The sequence below is a fragment of the Dipodomys merriami genome, unplaced genomic scaffold (genome assembly GCF_024711535.1).
Source record: "Dipodomys merriami isolate MVZ:Mamm:240054 unplaced genomic scaffold, mDipMer1.0.p SCAF_73, whole genome shotgun sequence".
Taxonomy (NCBI): domain Eukaryota; kingdom Metazoa; phylum Chordata; class Mammalia; order Rodentia; family Heteromyidae; genus Dipodomys; species Dipodomys merriami.
Window position 1 is genome coordinate 558476 of NW_027206324.1, and position 27096 is coordinate 585571.

General features: G+C 36.5%; 1 pseudogene; it reads right to left on the reverse strand.

Annotated features, from left to right (window-relative positions):
- Positions 1–9327: 9327 nt before the first annotated feature.
- LOC138818288 (zinc finger protein ZFP2-like) overlaps positions 9328–27096 on the reverse strand; it is a 39714-nt pseudogene continuing 21945 nt past the window's right edge.

Below are 27096 nucleotides of genomic sequence, written 5' to 3' on the forward strand. Positions count from 1 at the left end.
TTGTGACTTTAACTAAGTATCACTATCCCACAATACTGTGAAATTTGTGAAATTTATATAATCACAATAAAAAATTGCAAAAAAAAGAAAGAAAGGAAAAGAACTGTCTGGATCTCCAATTCTAATGTTCAAGTTATTTTGTATATGTATGTGTTTCTGTTTCTCTCTCTCTCTCTCTCTTTTTCTGAGTGTGTGTGTGTGTGTGTGTGTGTGTGTGTGTGTGTGTGTGATGTCTCCCCTGGGATTTTAAGCTCATGGAAGGCAGGAAGCATTCTTAGTTATGCCAACCCTGTCAGAACTTATCACATATTTTTACATGCAGGAGCCTGAGAATGGAGCATACAAGGTAGAGGCCAGCCAACATAGAAATGTTCAGGGACTCTATCTCAGTGGAAGAACCATGGTACATTAGTGCACATCCATCATATTAGGAAGAGTAAGAATCATGAAGTAGGAGGATCCCAAATATAACCATTGCCCAAAAGGGCTTGTCATGTGCTTGAATGCCTGCCTACCATGTGCAAGGCCCTGAGTTTGAACTGTCAAAAAGGAAAACACTTGTGTGTGTGTGTGTGTGTGTGTGTGTGTGTGTGTAAGTGTGTGTGTATTTGTGTGTGTGTGTGATGCTTCACTTGGACTTTAGGCTCATGGAAGGCAGTTAGAATTTTTGGTTCTATTGTCACTCCCATGGCTTAACATGGTTTTACATTTAGAAAGGACAGTTAAATTTTCCACTACCATGTAACAAGCCCAAGCAAAATTTAGTGAGTTAAAACAACAGCAGGAAACATCAGTTCTCATGGTTCTGACTTTTGAGTTGTCGTTAGCTGCTCAGTTTAGCATCTGCTGAGGTCACATCTTCTAGGGTCTGCTGTGTTGCTGGCCAATTTGACTATGGTGGCATGACTTCTCTTTTTTCCTCTTCTCCCCCTCCTCCTCCTCCTTTTCTTACTTTCCTTTTCCTCCTCCTCCTCTTCCCTTCCCCTCCCTTCCTTCTTCCCTCCCTCTACCTTTCTTCTTCTCTCTACATCTCTTCTCTCTTCATTTAGCCTTCTAACCAAAAGCCTTTACATTCTGATCATTAGCATTCAAGAGCAAAACTAGAAGCTGCCATATTTTTTTACAAGTTACACTCAAAATGTCACAGCTTTGTTTCTGTCAATTTCTACTGGTCACAGAAAGATTAAAAAAATATACAAATGGCTTTCAACTGAAAATAAGGTGTCCTACTCTTGAAAAGGTGATGGTGTCACAATCATGTTGGATCCTCAGCTTCCAACTCTCCACACAGAAATTCCAGGCACAGGCTGGCAAGGTGGCTTCATGGTAGAGTGCTTGCATAGCATGCATGAAACCCTGGGTTCCATTCATCCATACCACATAAACAGAAAAAGCCAGAAGTGGTGCTGTGGCTCATGTGTAGAATGCTAGCCTTGAGCAAAAAGAAGCTCAAGGACAGCATCTAGGCCCTGAGTTCAAGCCCCAGGACAGGCAAAAAAAATCCAGATCCACTCATAAAAAGCAATTCAGGGCTTCACACGCATATGAGGTTGATAGGGAATTTTGACCCACACAACTTGCAGCCAAGATAAGTTGATACACCCAACCTGCCTGATGACAAAATGGGGGCAGGAGGCTGCAAAAGAAAGAAAAACGGGGAAGTAAGAAGGACAAAAGAATGAGAAAGTAAGACAGTAAATCTTTGGCATTTCAACCTCACACAAAACACAAAAGAGACCCATAAATCAGAAAGCCATCCAATTCTCAATTTAACCTGAGGCCAAACTCTGTAAGGAGGAAGACAGAACAAGACATAGGAAGACAGCTGAAGACTGTTCAAGATGGCAGATTTAGGATGAAATGCTGTCTTGCCAGTGGCATAGACATGCTTCCTGCCGGCTCTCTTTCTTTATCACATTCTCTTCCAATCATTTTTTTTTATCATACTTACATACGTTTGCATCTTGCCTGAATTGTTAATTAGTTAGCTGCCCTAAAGTTTCTGGTAACAACTTTGGTGAGTTAGCCTGGAAGTTAGGAATGAAGTAAGTATGTGTCTTTTTCTATCTTGGACTCAAGAATTTCACAAAGTGGAAGTTCTGGCATGGATTTGTTTTAGTGTACCAGGATAAACCAGGAAGAAAGAAAAAGAATATTGCTTCTTCTAACACAGGAAATGGGAGCTCCGGACTCAATGGTTTCGCCTGTTTGTATAGCTTTCTACTTTCTGAGCTAGTGGAACATAGGTAAAGTTCTCTAGCAAATCCTAATCCTTAGATAGTTCCTGGGTGGGTGAGACCTAACCAAAACACCAGTAAACCTCAAAACTTCTTTTGCCAGACAGGGCCTCTCTTTCATTTGGTTCCATTCATTCCTTGAATTTCCAGCTGTTTTCTATTTCAAACGGAGAAGGCAGATGTAGAGAGTCCCATTTCTGTGTGTGTGTGTGTGTGTGTGTGTGTGTGTGTGTGTATGTGTGTGTGTGTATGTGTGTGTGTGTGTGTGTGTGTGTGTGTGTGTGTGTTTGGGCAACCAGGTAGCAGAGAACATAATGGACTGCTTGGCAGTACCTGTCAGAGGCTACTATAAATACAAATAGCAGCGAACAAAGCAAGACTGTAACTTTCTACCCACTAACAAGTTAGACATGTATGGATATTAGGTGGGTGAGCAACTATTTCTCTTCATCTCCCAGCTCTGATTAATTTTGAAAGAGCAAGCATAAAGTAACTCCATTTAGTAAGTAATCTCTTCTTACTCCTCTCCATAGTTTTCCATTTTCAGGACTAAAATTGTTCTGGGTGGTCTCAATGTCTGTTGCTGGGATAGGTTGTCGTAGTTGGCATTGACTGGGTTTGAACTCAAGGTCTGGGCACTTTTCCTGAGCACTTCTGCTCAAGGCTAATGCTCTATCACCAAAGAGTTCCTTGGAGGTGAGATTCTCTTGAGCTATGTCTCCAGACTGGCTCTTGGCTGATTAGCTGGGAAATACAGTTTTAGACAGATTCTTTGTGCCCAGGATGGCTTTGAACTGTGGCAAAAGGAGTCTTTGCCATAAAAGCCCTTTATATTTCCAATTCAAGAAACAAGGAGATCAATGAGATTGAGGATACCTATAACTTGTTAATAATTAACTAACAATTTAAAACCCAGTAGATATTTTAAATTACAACTGATTGACATTCTAAGTACTGGCCCTTGCCTCTGTGCAGCTTGTTAAAAGTCATATAGCATTTAACCTTTAACAAATATACAGACCCTTTCTTGGGCTATAGCAGTATATCTTGTTTAACATTTTGGTTTGTAAACGCGTTTTTCTGGTTGACTGAGGAGCCTGATCTGTAGTGGTCCCAAAAATGCCTGCCTTTAGACAAATCTCACTAGGGACCTAGTCTCAGGTCACAACCACTTTTCCTTAACATATAAATGAATGTGGCTGGGCCAGCTCAAAAGTCACTGCCATTTAGGACTTTGAAGCAGATACAGGGCGTTTGGGATTTCAATTATTCCTCACATTTTACAACTTTAGCTTTTAAAACCCAGTACCATAGATGACTGGCAAGTCCCTGCCAAGTCAGACAGACATGGGCATTAGGCATGCCGACAAATTATCTTCCCATGACTTCTGGACTCTGATCAAGCTTTGAAGGGCCACGCAGAAGTGACTCCAGGATCTGATACCATCTCTGCCATCCAAAGAGCAGTGGCTTACTACCTCTGCATGTTCCAACATTCCCGGGGTTCCAGGAATGCCTTTCTCCGTGGTGGCATAAATACTTGTTTAGTAGTTTCCTTCATTGCTTGCTGGACTTGAACTCAGGGTTTGAGTATTGTCCCTCAGCTCTCCAGATCAAGAAATCCCAACCAACTTCGCTTTTGAGCACTCTGCTGGGAGATTTGAGATGACAATCTCACAGGCACCTTTCTCTGCACAGCCTGGCTTCACACCACTTTTCAGCTTAATTGGCTTTACTTATGGCCACATTTACCCCAAGTAAAAGCATCAAAGATGGGCACCGTAAGGAGATTTAAAAGCATGGTCTTACCTGGAATTTATTCAGGGCCAACATTACATCTGACAAACGTGTCCTCTGTCTTTTATTGTGGGCCTTTTGGAAACTGTTATAAAAAACCTATAATGGCAAAGTAGGTTAAACAATCCTTTTGGTAATCCTAATTTTTATTTTCTACTTTGAAATCAACCTTTAGTATAATTTTTCCTTTTAAACTTTACTTTGTCTGGGAGACCTGCCATTCCCCACAATGTCACAAATTTCTGACAATGGGGAGGACATTTGTAAACTTTTTTGAAAAGTCAGTTTACTTTGAATTTAAATTCCTCATTGAAACACTGGGCAACACTCTTTACCTCTTTTTTTATTTTAATTTTCATTTTTTGTGAACATACTGTACAGAGGGGTTACAATTACATGGGCAAGATAATGAGTATATTTCTTATCAAGCATTGCAGCCTCCTCTTTTGTTTACCCTTCACATCCCTTCCGAGCCTCCCCCTGCCCCCCCCCAAACACACACACCCGCACCAAAGTTTTAAAGTTCATTTTCGACATGACAACTTCTATTTCTCATAGTTGCAACAGGTCCACCTGTATCCTTAAATCACTTGTTTTTCCCCATCTCCTCCACAAATTATACCAACATCAAATATAGTGAAAGCAGGGGTTATACTGTGGGGGATAGACATACAAAGCAACAAAGAAATAATCTTATAAATGCATTAGAAACAAATGCATGAAAGAAAAAAAACATTTAAATACATATCTATGGTTTCATTTTCCTAACATCACATTATCTGATATTTTCTGCTTGACTAATTCATATACTAGATATTGCAAATAAGGGAAATCATGGGACCTATGTTTCTGTGGGCCTGGCTTACTTCACTTAATATAATTTTTTCTAAGCCTTTCCATTTCCTAACAAATGGGGCAATGTCATTCTTTCTGATGAAGGCATAGAATTCCATTGTATATATATACCACATTTTCTTGATCCATTCATCTACCGAGGGGGTTCTGGGTTGGTTCCATATCTTAGCTATGGTAAATAATGCTGCAATAAACATAGTTGTGCTGGTAGCTTTAGTGTGGTCTTGTTTGTAAACATTTGGGAAAATGCCCAAAAGTGGGATTGCTGGGTCATAGGGGAGCTCTATGTGAAGTCCTTTGAGGAACCTCCATACTGCTTTCCAAAGTGGTTGAACAAGTTTACACTCCTACCAACAATGAAGTAATGTTCCCTTCTGTCCACATCCCCTCCAGCATCTGTTGTTGTTAGAGTTCTTGATTTTTGCCATTCTAACTGGGATGAGGTGGTATCTCAATGTTGTTTTGATTTGCATTTCTTTTATGGCTAGGGAGGTTTAGCATTTCTTCATGCGTCTATTGGCTATCCTTCTTTCTTCTTCAGAGAAGTTTCTCTTCAAGTCTTTCGCCCACTTATTTATTGGGCAGTTGTTTCTTTGAGGATTTGTTATTGGGGGATTTAATTTTTTGAGTTCCAAGTATATTTTAGATATGAGACCCTTGTCCATTGTATGGCTAGTGAAGATCTTCTCCCAGTCCGTGGGCTTTCTATTGATCTTGCTAACTATGTCCTTTGCCACGCAGAAGCTCTGCAAATTCATGCAATCCCATTTGTCCAACCTTTCTTTGATTTGTTGTGTTTCCGGGACGCTATTAAGAAAATTTGCACCTGCTCCAAGGAGACCTAGGATTTCTCCTATTCCATCCTGTAATGTTTTCAGAGTGTCTGCTTTGACTCCGAGGTCTTTGAGCCATTTGGAGTTGATTCTGGTGCAGGGTGATATATAAGGATCTAGCTTTAGTTTTCTACATGTAGTTAACCAATTTTGCCAGCACCATTTATTGAAGAGGCTGTCTTTCTTCCATTCTATTATTTTAGCTCCCTTATCAAAGATTAGTTGGCTATAGGTCTGTAGGTTCATTTCTGGGTTTTCAATTCTCTTCCATTGGTCCTCAGATCTGTTCTCATGCCAGAACCAAGCTGTTTTCATTACTATGTCTTTATAATAGAATTTGAAATTTGGTATTGATATTCCACCAGCAGTGTTCTTTGCATTGAGGAGCGTTTTTGCTATTCGGGTTCTTTTTTTGTTCCATATGAATTTTTGGATTGCCTCTTCAATTTCCTTGAAGAATGAGTTTGGAATTTTGATAGGTATCGTATTGAATTTGTAGCCATCTTCCTATAATAATCCCCCATTTACCTCTTGGCTGAACGTTTAAACTGCCCATTTTTTTCTACAGTGTGAGTTACATTTAGGAAATCAACAGTTTATTTTAATGCAATAGCTCTGTACCAAGAATCTAGACTTAGTATCTCTTGCCCTTTAGAGATAAGTCAACTTAGATTTTTTGTTCACACACCCCTTATGGTGTAAGATGGTGGTGATTAACATTACAGAAACAAATTTCTTAACTGGCTTGTTTTTTATTCTTTTTGTACCCCAAATTCGCAGTCTTTTCATCATGTGTGTTTCAGCATGGCTGGAGTCTAGGCAAGGTATTGGCATCTCCCAGTGTGTATGGACTGTCCCATCTCTTGCTGGTTACCTGCAAAATTCTATATGCATTGGTTAAAGACCACTGGTGAAAGACCACACTGGCTTTTGCAGGCTGGTGTCACTGGTTTAGGCAGTTGTGACAACTTTGTTCTGTTACATGGGTATTTCCAATGCATAGGAGCAAACTGCATCTTGATGCATTGTGGTCCCTTGATCTTATAGGGAATTGATCATTGCACAGGGGACAAAACAGAGAATTAAAACCTGAGCCTTAGTTTACCAGTTATGGTCAGAGGTACAATATTTAATCTTAGCATAGATAGACATAAGAAATAACATAAATCACAGCCAACTTAATTACCAATTTCATTGACTTGGAAAGGAAACCAGCTTTTCTAACTCCTTTCCCATGGTCTTTTAAAACTGCCTTTTTAAAAAAATTTTGGCTTATAGTCATGTCACAAAGCAATTCAGATTAAACAACAGCTTCCACTGACAAAAGATTTTTAGCAAGCAGAAAAGTTGGTAACTTTGGAACCATTACTATTTACATATTTTACATATAGAAAGACAGAGATGTTTGTGCACAGATTATAGAGCACATTAAATGCTAAAATTTGCCATTTAAAACTTTTGGAATTTTAGCAGTAATACGTTGCCTAATCATGGTAGAACCACATAGTTCACAACAAAAAATTTCCAACAACAAGGAACTTGTACTAAACAGGAATCAAGACATGAACAGACATATAGCATGACATAATGGCCCCTATCCTGGTCAGGTAAGGGGGGATGTTTATGGGACCCAAAAAACAGGCAAAGAAATTTATTCTGAAAGCAATATTCACGCCCCACCACCTCTTCACTCAGCTTCCCTCAGAGCACCTTGACTAGTTCCCTCTGCACCGACACCCCTGTCATGTTACCCCAGGGACCACAAGGATCGTTTTTGTCTGTATTTTACCCTGCCAAATATATAGCACAGTCCTTCCTCTTTCTGCTTAGCTCTATAATCCCATGGATATCTGTAAGTATTCAAGCTAGCTTTTGTCCATCATTTTTTCCATGAGTCTGGTTTTTTTAATTGCTACAGAATTAAATTTAGCAAAACCATAACATAATTTGTTATAGAACTAGAAATTTGGAACTAGAAAAAGCAATATTCTCCTCTTGAGAAATTCACTTTCACCTTCCATAACAGTGAGAAAACACAGACTCTCCACAATATCCACACTAGTGTTTTATTACTGAGAAGAACAGTAGCATGGTCAACAAGTGAAAAATTCACAAGAGACTCAGTAGTAATTAAATATAAACAGCATGTAGTAAAATCATTTTGGCATTACTCATCCAAATCCAAATGCTTAAGAATCATGTATTTATTTTTCCACCAAAGAAACTAGTAATAATAAAAGTTTTACAATTTCTAGTAATAGTAATAGTGACAGTGTTATAATGCATACATAGACCACACATATACTGGAAGACTTTTGGGGAGCAGTGGAGAAATTGATGCTCTCATGTCCTTGGGTTAAAGCATGACAGTACTTCCCCATCTAGCACTAACAAAACTCTCTGTATGATCTGAGTTCAATCTCCAAGTTCCAGAGCTCATATTTCTGAGAAATGTTTATAAAATTTCCTTGAACATCCATTTATTAATATGAAAGACACAAGTCAACAATTTCACTATCTTAATTCTTTGTCAAGCCTGTAAATAATTGATACCCATTCCTTTGGTCCAACCCCTGAAAAATATGAAGGGGCATCATCCCTACTCTACACAATGAGAGGATGAGAAATATTGGCTCAGTGAGTGGTTTCCCCTTACACCTAGCTTAATTCTGACATGAAGGATTTCTGTATAATTTACAGAGGTTTCTGCCAAAGGTTTCCCTATGTTGGGTTTCTTTTTTGTGTGAGTGCTCTAATGCTGGCTGAAGGTTCATTTCTGCTTGAAAGACGTCCTCTAATGTTCAGTTGACATTCTATCTTGTCTCTAGGTCTCTGAAATCTATAGAGAAACCTCTGAAACTTCTGGCTAAATATTGGTCTACATTTAGTATACTCATATTTTCTCTCCTTATTATGTTCTTGGATGTACTGAGGACTGACTTCACATTAAAAATTGCATATTTGTTAGACCTGTTAGTTTTCTTTTCTCCTATGTGATTCAGTTCTCTGATGAACACTGTGCTATGCTGTCGAAATGGGGTTTTCTACATTGGTATTATTCATTCCTTGTCTTTCTTCTGTGTGCTCTATAAACACTCATTCATGCATGATTACTAAGTGAAGGACCTTTTTGATACTTGTTTCTTATTTTATTTTATTTTATTTGTGAACATACTGTACAGAGGGGTTACAATTACATGGGCAGGATAATGCATACATTTCTTACCAAGCATTGCAGCCTCCTCCTTTGTTTACCCTTCACATCCCTTCCCAGCCTCCCCCCTCCCCACCCCACCGAATCCCAATCCTCCCCCCTCCCCGCACCGACGTTGTAAAGCTCGTTTTGGACATGACAACTTGTACTTCTCATTGTTGCAACAGGTCCACCTGTTGATACTTGTTTCATTCATAATGTTTTTCTCCTGTGTGCTTTCTGTTGAAAATTTAACTATGACTTCTTGAAAACTTTCCATATTTTTTTATTAATAAGATTTTGTTCCCGTGTTCATTCAATTTGGAACCATGAGGTATGTCTTCTGGCTAAAAGGTTGCACATTTGCTACATTCACAAGGCTTCTATCAGGTTTTGGTTCTATCATGCAAATTTATTTTTCTTTCAGGTGAGACTTTCCATAGTTATCACATTCCTTAGGTTCCTCATGTGTGTGGATTCTCTTATGCTTCCTGAGGTATGAACTCCAAATGAAGGACTTTCCACATTTGTTACATTCATAAAGTTTTTCTCCTGTGTGTGTTCTCTGATGGAGATTAAGTTATGAATTAAATCTGAAATACTTTCCACATTTGTTACATTCATAAGTTTTCTCTCCTTTGTGTGTTCTCTGATGATCTAAATGTGAAATACTTCCACATTTGATATATTCATAAGGTTTCTCTCCTGTGGGTTCTCTGGTGAACAATAAGGTGTGACTTATGTCAGAAATATTTTCCACATTTTGTAGATTCATAATTTTTCTCTCCTGTGTGTATTCTCTGATGAGCAGTAAGTTGTGACTTTACTCTGAAATACTTTCCACAGTGGTTACATTTATAAGGTTTCTCTCCTGTGTGTGTTCTCTGATGAACAGTAAGGTGTGACTTATGGGTAAAAGACTTTTCACACACATTACATTCATAACGTTTTTCTTCTGTGTGTATTCTCTGATTGAGTGTAAGGTACGATCTAAGTCTGAAATACTTTCCACATTTGTTACATTTATAAGGTTGCTCTCCTGTGTGTGTTCTCTGATGAACAGTACGGTATGACTTATGGGTGAAAGACTTTCCACACACATTACATTCATAAGATTTCTCTCCTGTGTGTGTTCTCTGATGGACAGTAAGGTGTGACTTACGTCTGAAATATTTTCCACATTTTGTACATTCATAATGTTTCTCTCTTGTGTGTATTCTGTGATGAGCAGTAAGCTGTGACTTTACTGTGAAATACTTTCCATATTGGTCACATTTATAAGGTTTTTCTCCTGTTTGTGTTCTCTGATGAACAGTAAGGTGTGACTTATGGGTGAAAGACTTTTCACACCCATTACATTCATAAGGTTTTTCTCCTGTGTGTGTTCGCTGATGGAGAGTAAGGCATGATCTAAGTCTGAAATACTTTCCACATTTGTTACATTTATAAGGTTTCTCTCCTGTGTGTGTTCTCTGATGAACAGTAAGGTATGACTTATAGGTGAAAGACTTTTCACACACATTACATTCATAAGGTTTCTCCCCTGTATGTTTTCTCTGATGGAGAGTAAGGTGTGATTTTGATCTGAAATACTTTCCACATTTGTTACACTCATAAGTGTGTGTATTTTCTGATGGACAGTAAGGTCTGACTTCTGTCTGTAATACTTTCCACATTTGTTACATTCAAATAGTTTTTCTCCTGTGTTTGTTCTCTGATGAAGATGAAGGTGTGCATTACAGGTAAAAAAAAATTTCTACGTTTGTTACATTCATAAGGTTTCTCTCCTGTATGAGTTCTCTGATGTAGAGTAAGGTCTGACTTCTGTCTGAAATACTTTCCACATTTGTCACGTACATAAGATTTCTCTCCTGTGTGTATTCTCTGATGCAAAGTGATGTATGACTTCATTCTGAATGATTTTCCACATTTGTTGCATTCATCAAACTTCTGTTCTGTGTCAGTTCTGTGATGCCTCCTGAGACCTGACTTTTGAGTGGAAAATTCCCTACATTCTTCATATTCATAGGGTTTCTCTTCTGGTGTTGTTTGAGGTTGGTCAGAACTTAGTTCTGACGTCTTAGAGATTGATTTTGCATATTGCTTAATACTCATCAGGCTTCTCTGGATATTTCCTCTCAGGTTTTGTAAGGTATAAATCCTTACTAAATGATTTCTCACATTCACTACCAGACTCATTGTAGGAGAGCGTGTTCTGACACTGAATGAACTCATCCCTCCTCATTCTTAAGGAGTTCTCATCATTCCTATTCAGATCTGTCTTCTGTTTTGAGGTCAAGTTAGAAGTTGTCACTAATCTCACTCTTTGCTCTATTGTCTATTTGTGACAACTACGTCATACAGACATTCATCTGGACCTTCCTGGTAAGTCTCAGTCACATGCTCCATTTTTTTTAATATCTAAAATGAGTCATATAAAGAAGAAAAAAAACATACATAAGATCCAAATACTCCTTAATGAAAAGACATTTTTCCCATCTTAACTGTTACAAATTTTAAAATATTAAAGTAGAATTGATTTTTGAGAAATAAATTTCTTTCATCACAATGTATTGATTAAGAAAGTAATGCTGTTCCTTTTTTGTCATGGAGCCTGAACTCCAGTCCTGGTGTTGTCCTTCAGCTCTTCAGCTCAATGCTAGCTTTCTACCACGTGAGCCACAACACCACTCCCAATTGTTTCTGCTTATGTGGTGCTGAAGAATCGAACCCAGAGCCTTAGGCATGCAAGGCAAATACACTACCACTGAGCTACTATAATCAAGAACTCTAATAAGATGTTAGAGGGGATATGGACAGAAGGAAACCCTACTGCATTGTTGGTGGGAGTGTAAACTTGTTCAACCACTTGGAAAGTAGAATGGATACTCCTCAAAAGACTCCACATAGAGCTCCCCTATAACCCAGCAATTCCATATCTAGGTATTTACGCAAATGATCACAAACAAGACCATACTAAGGCTACCAGCACAATTATCTTTATTGCCGCATTATTTACCATAACTGAGATAAGGAACCAACACAAATGCCCCTCAGTAGATGAATGGATCAAGAAAATGTGGTATATATACACAATGGAATTCCATGCATTCATTGGAAAGAATGATATGGCTCCATTTGTTAGGAAATGGAAAGACTTGGGATAATTATATTAAATGAAGGAAGCCAGCCCCAAAGAAACATAGGTCCCATGGTTCCCCTTATTTGCAATAACTAATATATGTCTGAGACAAGCAGAAATGGTCAATAAGTTGATGTTAGGCAAAATGAACCCTAAGATAAGGACCCAAATGTTTTTGTTTCTTTCTTGCTATAGTTTCTAACTATATTTATAAGATATTTCTTTGTTGCTTTTATGTCCCTCCCCCACGGTATAACCCCTGTTTTTGCTGTATTTGATGTAGGTATAATTTGTGGAGGGGAAGGAGGACCCATTCCAACAATGAGATGTACAAGACGTTATGTCGAAAAACGAACTTTACAACTTTGGCGAGGGGGGAGGGTGGGGGGAATGATGGGAAGAGATGGTAACGGGAAACAAAGGAGGAGGCAAAAATGCTTGATAAGAAATGTACTCATTACCTTGCCCATGTAGTTGTAAGTTCTCTGTAGAGTATTTTCACAATAAAAAAAGAGTAAAACTGGTAGTTTATGATGGAAATTTTTTTTCTGTGTTTCAGGTTTTTCTTCTTTTTTATGTCAAAGGAATTATTTACACAATTTACTAAACTATTTACTGGTAGACTTTTAACCTGTATATTTTAATATTTAGCATTCCTCTTTTTTCCCAAAAATTGTTTTGATTGATCTTATTTTCTTAAAACAATTTTATATTGTGCTACTTTACTTCTCAAACATTAGGAGAAGAGTATTATCTAACTTTGGAGATTGTAACATTTTTATACAAACCTTTGTCTTTCACCTAAGAATAAGGTTTTATAACCACATTTCTTCAGTTATAAGTTCTCACTGTGAATTATTTTAAGTATCTTTGGAAATTTTAAAATTTGTTCCCCTCCATCTTAGACAGAAACTCATCAGACTTTTATTTTTTTTAATTAATTAATTAATTTATTTTTTGGTCGGTCGTGGGGCTTGAACTCTGGGCCTGGGTGCTGTCCCTCAGTTCTTCAGCTCAAGGCGAGAACTCTACCACTTGAGCTACAGCGCCACTTCCAGTTTTCTGGTGGTTTATTGGAGATAGGAGTCTCACAGTCTCTCCTGCCCGGGCTGGCTTTGAACCGCGATCCTCAGATCTCAGCCTCCTGAGTAGCTAGGATTACAGGCGTGAACCACCAGCGCCCAGCTCATCAGACTTTTAAACCCTCAGACTCATGAATTAAAGCCACATCAGCTCACCACCTAGTTAATCATTCTCTCTAGACTGAAAGCTTTGGTTCTGTATCTTGGCCTCTACCTTCCTTATCCTTATCAGAGGATAGCAGCCTTGGCATAGTCATTTGCTATACCTGCCTAGTCCTAGTTTCAAAGAAAACTAAATCGCATTTTTGACATTTCTAATTTTCTTTTTTCAAAACAATTTCCACAAAGAGAAAGAATTGCTAACTTTACCTTTACTGCCATACACATTTCAGTGGGCATCTACAAGCATTTTTGATTCACAAGTCTAATACAAAGATCACCTAGTTCTCTGCCACACATGGGACTCAGGGGAATTAGGAATATTATTGGTCAGTACAGAGCAAGATGAATTTATCAATTTGGTTCTGGATCCAAGATCACTATGCAAGATGCCTTAACTCACCTGGTAAATTCTTGTCTGAGGCTTCTGCCATATATGGCTTTTCATCTTGCTCCAGCTTGATAATCAATTGAGGTTTAGGACCGGTGTGCCCTGTTAATAAGAGTGAAGAACTATTGCTCATGCTGTGTCAAAATTGTTGTAAGATTTCAGATATCCTGTTAACAAGGTTGGTCCCAAATCTTCTTTCATTTCTCCCTGGCTCCATGGTTGACTTTCCACGAGGCTTGATTTAATTTTGCAGGTTGTGTGACTTGAACGCAATTCTGTTTCTCAAGGTTAGCATTCTATTAGTTTGAGTCCTAACTCCACTTCCAGTTTAAGAGTGGTTATCTTGACATAAGAATCTCTTGGAGATTTCACTGGCAGTTTTTGCTTCAAACTGAAAGCCTCAGATTTCAGACTCCTAAGAATTACAGGCATGAACCACTGCATCTAGTACTAGGTTTGGATTATAAATAAGTACTCCCTCTAAACTAGTGATTTCCAGTACATATTTCCAATAGTGATAAATAGGTATGTATGTATGTATGTATGTATGTATGTATTTTCTAGATTGAATATCCACCCACAATAATCATCTCAAGTTTGGGAAGACAGTCTTCTCTTTACGGAAGAAATTTTGGAATTTTTTAATTAATTTTTTAAAATATTTTGTGAACAAACTGTACAGAGGGGTTACAATGACATGGGCAAGATAATGAGTACATTTCTTATCATGCATTGCAGCCTCCTCCTTTGTTTACCCTTCACATACCTTCCGAGCCTCCCCCAGCGCCCCCAACCAATTCTCCCCCCGCACACCCCTCCCCCCCAAACCAAAGTTGAAAATTCGTTTTCGACATGAAAACTTGTACTTCTCATTGTTGCAATGGATCAACCTGTATCCTTAAACGACTTGTTTTTCCCCATCTCCTCCATAAATTATACCGACATCAAATATAGTGGAAACAGGGGTTATACTGTAGGGGACGGACATACAAAGCAACAAAGAAATAATCTTATAAATGCGTTAGAAACAAATGAATGAAAGAAAAAAAAACATTTAAATACATATCTATGGGTTCATTTTCTTAACATCACATTATCTGACCTTTTCTGCTTGACTCATACATATACTAGATATTGCAAGTAAGGGATACCATGGGACCTAAGTTTCTTTGGGCCTGGCTTACTTCACTTAATATAATGTTTTCCAAGCCTTTCCATTTCCTAAAAATTGGGCAATGTCATTCTTTCTGATGGAGGCATAGAATTCCATTGTGTATATATATCACATTTTCTTGATCCATTCATCTACTAAGGGGCAGCTGGTTGGTTCCATCTGGGTTGGTTCCATATCTTAGCTATGGTAAATAATGCTGCAATAAACTTAGTTGTACTGGTAGCTTTAGTGTGGTCTTGTTTGTAATCATTTGTTTACAAACATTTGTTTGTAAACAATCCCCCAAATGTGGGATTGCTGGTTCATAGGGGAGCTCTATTTGAAGTCTTTTGAGGAACCTCCATACTGCTGTCCAAAGTGGTTGAACAAGTTTACACTCCCACCAACAATGAAGTAAGGTTCCCTTCTGTCCACATCCCCTCCAGCATCTGTTGTTGTTAGAGTTCTTGATTTTGCCATTCTAACTGGGATGAGGTGGTATCTCAATGTTGTTTTGATTTGCATTTCTTTTGTGGCAAGGGAGGTTGAGCATTTCTTCATGTGTCTACTGGCCATCCTTACTTCTTCTTCAGAGAAGTTTCTCTTCAAGTCTTTAGCCCACTTATTTATTGGGCAGTTGTTTCTTTGAGGATTTGTTGTTGGGGGATTTAATTTTTTGAGTTCCAAGTATATTTTAGATATGAGACCTTTGTCCATTGTATGGCTAGTGAAGATCTTCTTCCAATTCTTGGGTTTCTATTGATCTTGCTAGCTATGTCCTTTGCCATGCAGAAGCTCTACAACTTCATGCAATCCCATTTGTCCAACCTTTCTTTGATTTGTTGTGCTTCCGGTTCTCTATTAAGAAAATATCTGCCTGCTCCAAGGAGACCTAGGGTTTCTCCTATTCCATCCTGTAATGTTTTCAGAGTGTCTGCTTTGACTCCGAGGTCTTTGAGCCTTTTGGAGTTGATTCTGGTGCAGGGTGATATATAAGGATCTAGCTTTAGTTTTCTACAAGTAATTAACCAATTTTTCCAGCACCATTTATTGAAGATGCTGTCTTTCTTCCATTCTATTATTTTAGCTCCCTTATCGAATATTAGTTGGCTATAGGTCTAGAGGTTCTTTCTGGGTTTTCAATTCTATTCCTTTGGTCCTGAGTTCTGTTCTTATGCCAGTACCAAGCTGTTTTGATTACTATGGCTTTATAGTAGAGTTTGAAATTTGGTATTGATATTCCTCCACCAATGTTCTTTCCATTGAGGAGCGTTTTTTCTATTTGGGTCTTTTATTGTTCCATGTGAATGTTTGGATTGCCTCTTCTATTTCCTTGCAGGATAAGGTTGGAATTTTGATAGGGATTCATCAAAGAAAGAGAACTATGAACCCATTTCTTTGATGAACATTGATGAAAACTTCTCACCAAAATTTTTGCCAATCGACTTCAACAATTCATCCAAAAAATTATAAAATACGATCAAACAGGATTCATTTCAGGGATGCAAAGCTGGTTCAATATACGCAAATTCAATTAATATTATTCATCACATAAACAGGAGCAAGGATAAGAACCACATGGTTATCTCAATAGACGCAGAAAAAGCATTCGACAAGATCCAACACCCCTTTATGATGAAGGTTTTGGAAAAATTAGGAATCCATGGAACATTCCTCAATACAATAAAGGCTGTTTATGACAAACCTATAGCCAGAATTATACTTAATGGTGAAAAACTAAAACCATTTCCTCTGAACTCAGGAACAAGACAAGGATGTCCACTCTCTCCACTTCTCTTCAATCTAGTATTAGAATGCCTAGCTACAGCAATAAGACAAGATGTAGACATAAAGGAGATCCAAATAGGGAAAGAAGAAATAAAACTCTCCCTCTTTGCAGATGACATGATCTTGTAGTTAAAGAATCCCATAGACTCCACTCCCAAATTACTCAAGCTGATTCAAACTTTGGCAAAGTAGCAGGGTATAAAATTAACCCCCCAAAATCAATGGCTTTTCAGTATTTCAACAATGAGAAAAGTGTGACTGAAAGGAAATCAACTCCATTTGTAATAGCCCCACAAAAAATAAAATACCTAGGAATAAACTTAACCAAAGAAGTGAAGGACCTCTATGATGAAAACTTTAAAATCTTGAAAAACGAAATCAAAACAGAACTTAGAAAATGGCAAAACCACCCATGCTCCTCGATTTAGAAGATTAACATCGTGAAAATGGCAATACTTCCCAAGGCTATCTACAAATTCAATGGGATACCTATAAGTTTGGAACTTTTGTCAAACTGCTTTTTTTAATTCTTGAACAATGAAAATAAAATTGCCTCAGAATGTACATAATCTACCTGAAGATTTCATTCCAAACAAATGACATTCCCACAGACTGGAATTTTACATCCAAATAGCATTGAAATTTCGATAAATATTCACATAGCTACTGAAAACAAATCATTTTCCTTGCACCAATGGTTCATGCCTATATTCCTTGCTACTCATTAGGCTGAGATCTGAGGATTGCCATACAAAGCCAGCCCTAGTAAGAAAGCTGTGAGATACTTATCTCCAAATTAACCACCAGAAAGCTTGAAGAGGAGCTGTTGCTCAAGTGATAGAGTGCTCACCTTGAACTGAAGAGCTGAGGCACTGCACCAACGCCCAGAGGTCAAGCCCCACTTAACTTTTCAAGTTAATGTGTTATTTTTGGCTCACCTAAGGACACCAGCATGCTATAGGTTTCTAGCATCACATCTCTATACAGGGTACTCTGAGAAATATCTAATTCCTGCCACTCCTCACAGCTAAATTCCACAGCCACATTATCAAATGACACCAGATTCTCTAAGGGCACATTCTATCAATTTATTATCCCTGAATCATGAGAACACCAAAGCTAGACTTTCATTCTTCTACATGTATGCTTTTGTATTACAGATTGTGGTTGGTACTTTCTGTGTTATGTATAAAATGAGAGAAAATATAATCAAAGTAGAAACATTTGCCTCCATATTAACTTGGTAATTACACATACAAAGTTTTTCTAATACATCAGAACACACTTCTGGTTCCAGCAATAAAGACAAGAAAACAGTTCTAAGAAGCTAATAACCTAGCAAGACAACAATAAGTATGAGTCTGAAAGTGTGTTTTTAGCTTATTTTGGTAATATTTACTACATATCTGGGTAACAATGAAGTAAACAAATATGTTTTCTGTATTTTCATATTCTGCCTCATTAACAATATTATTTAGATTTTCTATTAAATAGTGCTCTCATAAACAGTCACAACATAGTCATTACATCATATGGAATACATAACACATTAGTAGATCTATGAAAAGCACAGCATCCAGGTGAATGTTAAAAGGAATAAAATTACTCAAAAAATAGTAAATGAATGATTTGGCTCTCATAAGATTTGACTAAGTTCTCACAATAAAATACCCAATGTTAATCATTTTTGTTATTAAATTTCTAGATATAAAAGTATGGTCATAGATATCCATATGTTTCCTTCATATGTAAAAACGAACTTCCAGCATGAACATTTCTGAACATCGACTACTTCCTACCACATCAAATACTTACTTATTACCATAAAATGTTTCTTAATCAGCTTTGCATTTTAATAGGCCTTAATGGAAGGATGGATGTAAATGGATAAAGGCTTAAGGAATGCTCAAGATGATCCCCCAAAATGTGAAATATGACCACCACAAGAAGGATAGAGAAAAAAAAACTATGAATTGGCACATGATCTAAAAAATATAGAAGTTTTAAAAATTGGAATTAAATATGGCACTAATTTGATGTACAGTGTCTAAAAGGAATACAGTCATTCTTGACAATATCAGAGGTGAATGATGACTAACACACAAAAAGAAAATATATTTATAAAGTGTTGAAAGAAAATAGACTTCAATACACAATCCATCGGGCAAAGGGCCTCTTCTAACAATATAGATTGAAGGTATTCCTAGGGAAAGATAATGCATCATTTACCCATCTTCATTTTAAGTGCTATAAAAATTATTCTGTGGGACTGGGAAGGTGGCTGGCTCAGTGATAGAGGGCTTGCCTTGCATGCCTGTGGCCCAGGGTTCGATTCCTCAGCACCACATAAGCAAAAAAGGAAAAACCGGAAGTGGCACTGTGGCTCAACTGGTAGAGCCCTAGACTTGAGCTGAAGAGCTGAGGGACAGGGCTCAGGGCCAGAATCCAGGCCCAACAATCAGATAAAAAGAATTATTCTACATCAAGAGAAAAATTAAAATTGCTAACGTAGATCTACACAGACGACAAGATTATTAAAAAGGTAAATGTGTAGGTAAAGGAATGGTACATGCGTAGGTAAAAGAATGTATAGAAAACATTGTATGTAATTTCTCTTGTGAAAAGAAAACTTAAAGTACCATATTCATAATTCATATGGAATTCAAATTCAATATACAAACACATAAGTGTTTTAAAACAAAGTTTGTGAATCCTGTATATGTATCAATTAATATTGTACTTGCATTGCAAATATGGGGGCCTGAGTTCAAAGAATTATTTATACAAAAATTAAAAGGAGAATACATAGGTTATAAGTAGGTTATAAATTCCATTCAATTCCATTGAAAAGTAACTATATTATGCTATATGCTACTACTATGATAATATTGTAAAGTTTAATGTTCTTAGCAAAAGTGTATCCAGCAAGTTAATTCTTTGTGTTCCTAACAAAGTACCCCACAAGGTAGGAAGTTCATTTTCTTGCAGTTCTATAGTAAAACAATTTTCCTTCACATTTTACTTCTGCTGAAGCTCTGTGCTTCAGCCTGAGAATGACCTTTGTTCTTTACATGAAATGTCTGGTTATTTCTGTATGAAGAAAATTAATAAGACCCTTTTTAAAAAATCTTGCAGTCCTTGCATATTTTGAGTTGTACAAATTCAATGGAACATAGAAACAAATCTTTGAAAATGTAGGGCACCTGTATTAAGCATGCAGTCTTATTTTTATCCTGTGAACAATGCAGTATAACAACTATTTACATCAGATTTAATTTGTAATTGGTATCAGAGGTAATTCACAGTGTACAGCAGAATGCCGGCAAGTTATATGAGAGGTGGTTTACAGTGAATTTGAGATGTGTGCAGGCTATATAGAAGCAGAATAAGAAACAAATATCAGATGAGACAAACAGATATTAAATAGCAAAATGTCCATCAAAATAAGACCATACTTTAATTGTAAAGTATAGTAAATATATGAGGCACTGTCTGACATGAACAGAAGAAAGAAAACTTATTGAGCAATCCAAAGTCACGGATTAGAGAGAAATAAAAATTAAAAAAACATACAAAGATACCATGAGCAAAAGTTAATGATGAAAAATACAAATAGTGATAATATGTAGGAAATAAGTATCAGCCCAAAATATATGACCACAGATACAGATCATTGATAATAACAGACTGATGATACATTATGATAATAAAAATTTATGCTGAAAATCAAAGTGTACAAAGACATGTTTAAAAGACCATGCAGTTTTAATACTTTAATCTACCATTACTATTGCAGAACTAATTGGCCTCTTACTAATTGATATAACAACCGGACAAAAAATCAGCACGAACACACAAATGGATTCCATTATGTTAAACTTAATGCTGTTTATAAAACACTATGGTGTTACATTTATCAAGACACATATTCCAAGATTAAAAGTAAATCTGAAGACAAATGGTGTAGAAATCAATATGAGAAATTAAAGTTCTGTTATAAATACATGAAAATTAAAAGATATACTTGTAGTATTCTATGAGTGAAATAAATACAGGGAAATTACAATGGATATCAAAAAAATGTATTCCTTCATTGTGATTTATAGAATATTACATGTAGCCTCTTTCTTACTTCACCTTTGAAATAAAAACAAATAATTTGGGGCTGGGAATACTGCTAAGTGTTAGTGTATTTGCCTATCTGCATAAAGCCCTAGGTTCCATTCCTCAGCACTGCATAAACAGAAAGATTAGGAAATGGCAATGTGGCTCAGGTGGTAGAGTTGTAGACTTGAGCAAATCAAGATCGGGAATGGTGCCTAAGAAGGGCCCAAATTCAAGCTCCAGGTTTGGCAAAAAAAAGGGTTTAAATATGTATGGTGTATTCACATGGACATTTTCAGAAGAGTGGGGGAAAGCCAGAGAACTAGAAGGAAATGGGGTAAAAAGAGGATCTGTGGAGGCCATTAGGCATTGATGAAAGTAAGCTATAAAAATCATGAGACAGGACGGAAGGGAAACATTGGGAGAGAGTGAGGGTATGAAAGGAAATGTACTCATTACCTGGCCCAAGAACTGGTAGTCTGCCCATACATCACCACAATAACAATAGATTCAATTAAATTTGAAACAATTTCTTCATGGAGTTGTGTGAGCATAAAGTTAGTGAAGAAAATGTACCACAGTTAGAAGAACAGCTACAATTATTAGAAATAAAATACGTCACTTATACTGGAGCTTAGCTTGAATATTAATTTTACATATGCTGTTAAAAATAATCTAATTTTATCATAGTATCCAATTAACTGTTAATGATAAATATTCAGGTAAGTAAAAACAAAACAAAACAAGTGCTTCTGGCTCAAGATGCTTATCGTACCCTAGCTACTAAGGAGGCTGGAAGCCAGACAACTGTGTAGACAACTCAAATTAAACAGCTAATCAACATATTGGAGGAGGTGTGGCTCAAGAGATAGTTCCAAAAAAGAAATTAAAGCACAGCTTAGGAAGTGGAAAAACCTACCATGCTCCCAGAATGGGAGGACCAACATCGTGAAAATGACAATACTTCCAAAGGCTATCTACAAATTCAATGCCATACCTATCAATAGTCCAACCTCATTCTTCAGTGAAATAGAAAAAGCAAGCCAGAAATTTATATGGAACAATAAAAGATCCCAGATAGCAAAAATGATCCATACCAGAAAGACAATGCTAGTAGAATATCACTACCAAATTTCAAACTGTACTACAAAGCCAATGTAATCAAAACATCTTGGTAATTGCACAAGGACAAACTTGAGGACCGAAGGAATAGGACTGAAGTCCCGGAAATGAACACACAGACCTGTATCCACTTAAACTTTGAGAAGGAAGCTAAAAAATAGAATGGAGGAAAGACAACTTCGTCAGTAAATGGTGGTGGAAAAAGTGGTTCATTACCTGTAGAAAACTAAAGCTATATCTGTATATATCACCCTGCACCAGTATCAACTACAAATGGATGAAAAACCTCACATTCAAAGCAAACACCCTAAAAATCACTACAGAAAAGTATAGGAGAAACTCTAGGGCTCCTTGGCACCAGCCAAAATTTTATTAATAGAGACCCAGAAACACAACAAATCAAAGAAAGGTTGGACAAATGGGATTGCATGAAACCGCAGAGCGTCTGCATGGCAAAGGACATTGCTAACAAGATAAATACAAAGCCCACAGATTGGGAGAAGATCTTCAGTAGGCATAAAATGAACATGGGTTTCATATCTAAAATATATTTAGAACTCAAGAAATTAAATCCCCAACAACAAATCCTCAGAGAAACAACTGCCCAATAAATAAGTAGGCTAAAGACTTAACAAGAATCTAATCTGAAGAGGAAATAAGAACGGCCAAAAGACATATTTTAAAAAAATAGGCTCAACTAATAAATATGTTAGAAACAATTACAAGAAAGAAAATACATTTGAATCCTTAACGGGGTTCATTTCGCCTAAAATCAACTTATCTGACCGTTTCTGCTTGTCTCAGACGTATACTATTTATTGCATATAAGGGAAACCATGGGACTTATGTTTCTTTGGGCCTTGCTTACTTCACTTAGTATAATATTTTTTCCAAGTTTTTCTATTTCATAACAAATAGGGCAATGCCATACTAAAAATATACAAAAAAACCCGAAAAAGTTCAACTTCTCTAGACAAAAAGAAATGCAAATTAAGACAACCTTGAAATTCCACCTCACCCCAGATAGAATGGCTAGTCAAGAACACTAATATCAACAGATGCTGGAGGGGATGTGGACAGAAAAGGGAACACTACTGCATTGTTGGTGGGAGTGTAAACGTGTTCAACCACTTTGGAAAGTAATATCGAGGTTCCTCAAAAGACTCCACATAGTGCTCCCCTATGACCCAGCAACCCCACTTTAGGGTATTTACCCAAACATCACAAACAAGAGTATATTAAAGCTACCAGCACACCTATGTTTATTGCAGCTTTATTTACCATAGCTAAGATATGGAACCAACCCCAATGCCCCTCAGTAGATGAGTGAATCAAGAAAATATGGTATTTACATATATATGCATATATATATAATATTTATACATATATGTGTATATATATACACACACACACATACACACACTCACACAATGCTTTTCTATGCCTCCATCAGAAATAAAGGCATCACCCCATTTATTAGGAAATGGAAAGACTTGGAAAAACTTGTATTAAGTGAAGTACACCAGGCCTAAAGAAACATAGGTCCCATGGTCTCCCTTATTTGAAATAACTAGTACATGTCTAGGGCAAGCAGAAATGGTCAAAAGCTATGTACATATGACCATATAAGATGATATGAAGCGAAATGAGCCCTAAGACTGGAACCCAAGTGGTTTTTCTTTTTCTTGGTATTGTTTTTCAATGCAATTATAATGTACTATGTGATTTTTTTTGTTCCTTTGGTATATTCTTCCCCCAAGGTATAACCCTGTTTTCACTGTATTTGTTTGCGGTGCCCTAGATCTTTTATATACATTTTTCTAATTTGGGGATAGGACGCAAAAAAAAAAAATGCTTAAATAGGGATACAAGCTGACCCATTGTAACAATGAGATGTACAATACACTAGGTTGAAAATGACTTTACCATTTGTGTGAGGGAGGGTGGGAGGAGTTGCAGAGGTGAAGAGGAAAGAAATTGTAGGGGGAAAACAATGTAGGAAGTAACAATGCTCCATAGGAAATGCACTCATGTAACTGTAACCCCTCTGTTCACTATTTTACAATAAAAAAAGATATTTTTTAAAAAGAAGTAGTGCAAACAGTGAAGGAGGAAGCTGATTGACTGTGAGGCCTGTGAGTTCCTGTTCCAATACTAGCACAAGAAAGGCACAGTGGAGGCTGAGGTAGGTATATCCCATTAGATTTGAATTTAGACACCAAATATGGAAACACAGCAAATCCTCATCTCAGACATAAAGAGAAAAGCAACTGATTGGGTAAGAAAAATGTCATTTCCATGAGCCATGTCAGCAAAGGAAAATTGATTAGTAAAACAAACAACTTCCCAGATACATCATTTGAAAAAAGGTGAGAGAGAGATGGAGAGAATGGGGACTGAAAGAGAAGAAGACACAGGGAGGAAAATATACAAAAAGTGAGACAAAGAGTGAAATGATGAAATCTTATGAGTAGGAAACAGAATGAAGAGAGTAAATAGAGAAAAAATCTTGCGAGGACACCTTAGGAAAAATACAGAGGGCTTTCTAGGAAGACCACACACTATATCATCAAATATTATCAGGTTTTATATGGAGAGTAATTTAATTACATATATCTTACTAAGTAATCTCTAATATTTGAAGTCGTGTGTGTCACCACACTATTTTAGAAACTCCAGTAAAACTTCTTTAACATAATTCAACATTACTCATGAGGAAATGATCTCTGACAAGTTGTCAGCAAATGTCCACTTTACATGACAAGTGACCCCTTCAATGGCATTGAATTACAAAACAAGTGTGACTACTTTATCTCACATCAGAAAACTGGAGGCAAATCTGCCCTCAACTAAGACATACTGTAACAATTTATAATCTACAAATTCTAAAAAACTTCTTCACCTCATTTAGGAGTAAGTTCTTGAAGCTGAATCTATTTTTTTTTGTTTTTAAATCTTGGATAAACTTAGTTTCCTAAATGGAATGTAAAAATTGAGATATAAAAAGTAACTCACCAGAGATCCTCTCATTCTTTCTTGCTGTTGACTATGAAGAGAAGATTCTGATGCATGGCTTAGAGAAAAGGCAATTGACATAGTCAGGAAAGAACCTGTGTGATTATGTCCGAGATTTTCCTGCTCAAAACATTATACATGGAATGAAAAAAGCACAAAGTCTTCTTATGGGAGAAAAATCTTCGATGTCTCCAGTAGAGTATTAAATGCTCCGCTGAAGATGACTCCACAATCCATTAGTTGGTAGACAGTATTCTAGGTTAATATACATGCAGAATTCATAAAAACTAAGGTTCCTAAAAATAATTGAATATTAAAACAAAAATCCACCACTTTAATACCACTAGTTATTAAGGAAATACGTTGTATGAATTATTTTTCTATTCATTAAAATGGATCCTAAGACTCCATTGAGCTTTTGGACTCTTATTCATTTATATATTTAAACTCCATGGAGAGAATATAGGTTATAACTCAATACTATCTCACCCAAAATTATACAGGGAAATGTATAATACTTATTACTTTTATTATAATATTTCAGTAATGGTTTTCAAATGGCACATTTCCCTGCATCCAAATACTTGAAGCACCCTTGAGCAATAACTTGAAATTTGTCATTTAACCTGCTTAACATAATCAGTAAAGATTATGTAAATACAGGTTTGAGAATTCCCAAATGCTCATATTCCTAAACAATTCTATGAAGAATTGTGGCCATCCTCCATGAGATAAAGGGCTTAATAAAGATGAAACATGAAATATTAGTCATAGGAGTGACAGAACACCAACCACCCAATCACAGCCAAAGAACCAGAAGATTAAAATCTTATGTTGCACAAATAATACTAACACAAAATTCTAAGCTGAGGACACCCTAAAATGCAGACTTATAAAAATAAAAAATAATTTAAATATCCATATGCTTTTCTTATATTTATTGTTTAGATTATACACAGGAATGCTACTATCCAGAGGTTTTTTTCTTATTTTTTTTTACACAACTACGTGGAATAGAAATCTTAATATAAAATAACATAAACTTTACAGTGATATGTACGAAATATGAAAATCTACTCTGTAAATTTCAGTTCGGTTGTTTGTGCTAAGAAACAATATGAATTACTTAAAAGCAACATTTGTACATTCATTTTGGATTGTTCCACAAGAATGATTTCATACTTTTAAAAAGTTACAAAGAAATTTCTGTAGGCTAATTATCCATATTCCAATACTCAAAATCAAAAGTGTTGTAGATTTCAGGGTGGGATATTTTCTTTTTGTTTTGGGATTTAGAGTATCCTCCTTAAATTTAAAGTTTTCTATTCCATATTATTTTTTTACAAACATAATCTATATTTAATAGAGTTTATTGTGTAACTGGGCTCTGGTGGCTCATGGTTGTAATCTTAGCTAATCAGAAGGCTGAGATCTGAGCACCACAGATTGAAGCCAGCTGGGGCAAGAAAGTGTAAGAGACTCTAATCTCCAATAAACTACTAAAATACCTAGAAGTGGAGATGTGGTTTAAGTGGTAGAACATTAGGCTGGAACAAAAAGAAGCTCAGGGTCAATGTCCAGTGCTTGAGTCCAAGAACCAGGTCTAGCACACAAAAAAGAGCATTTTATTTTATTGTATTTAAATTCTATTGAACAATTTCTTTGGAATACAGATTTAGGCAGTCTCTCATTTTAAATGATGTAAATTAGGCTCATTTATCTAGTGGAAAAATTGTAACATGTCAAGAACAGATAAGATAGAGAATACCCATGCTAGTAACATTTTAAGCTAAGAAACTCCGTAGGAAGTGCAAAGGATAAAAAGGGATCAACATGTTTCACTAACATCTTTTAAAGGAATGTTCAAGCTTTATTGACTTCAATTTCCATGAAGAATTTCTTAAGTGAAATAATACTTTTTCGAGCAGATTGAGACAAAATAGAGAACATTACCTAAAACCAAGAAATTCTGAAAAACCAAAACTGATTAGGAAGCATAGAATTTACAGTTAATGCTATCCAATGTCATATGGGCAGATTTTCCACTCCTCAAAGGAGAAAAAAAACACTTTTGTTTTTGAGATGAGGAGAGAATGCGGAATATGGGAGGTGTTTGGTGGTTACATTAGTATTTTTGTTGTTATGATAAACTTTGCAATTTAACTCGGTAAAAGCCTATTACCTGCCAAAAGTGACTAAGGAACAATTTTCTAATAATGTACAAT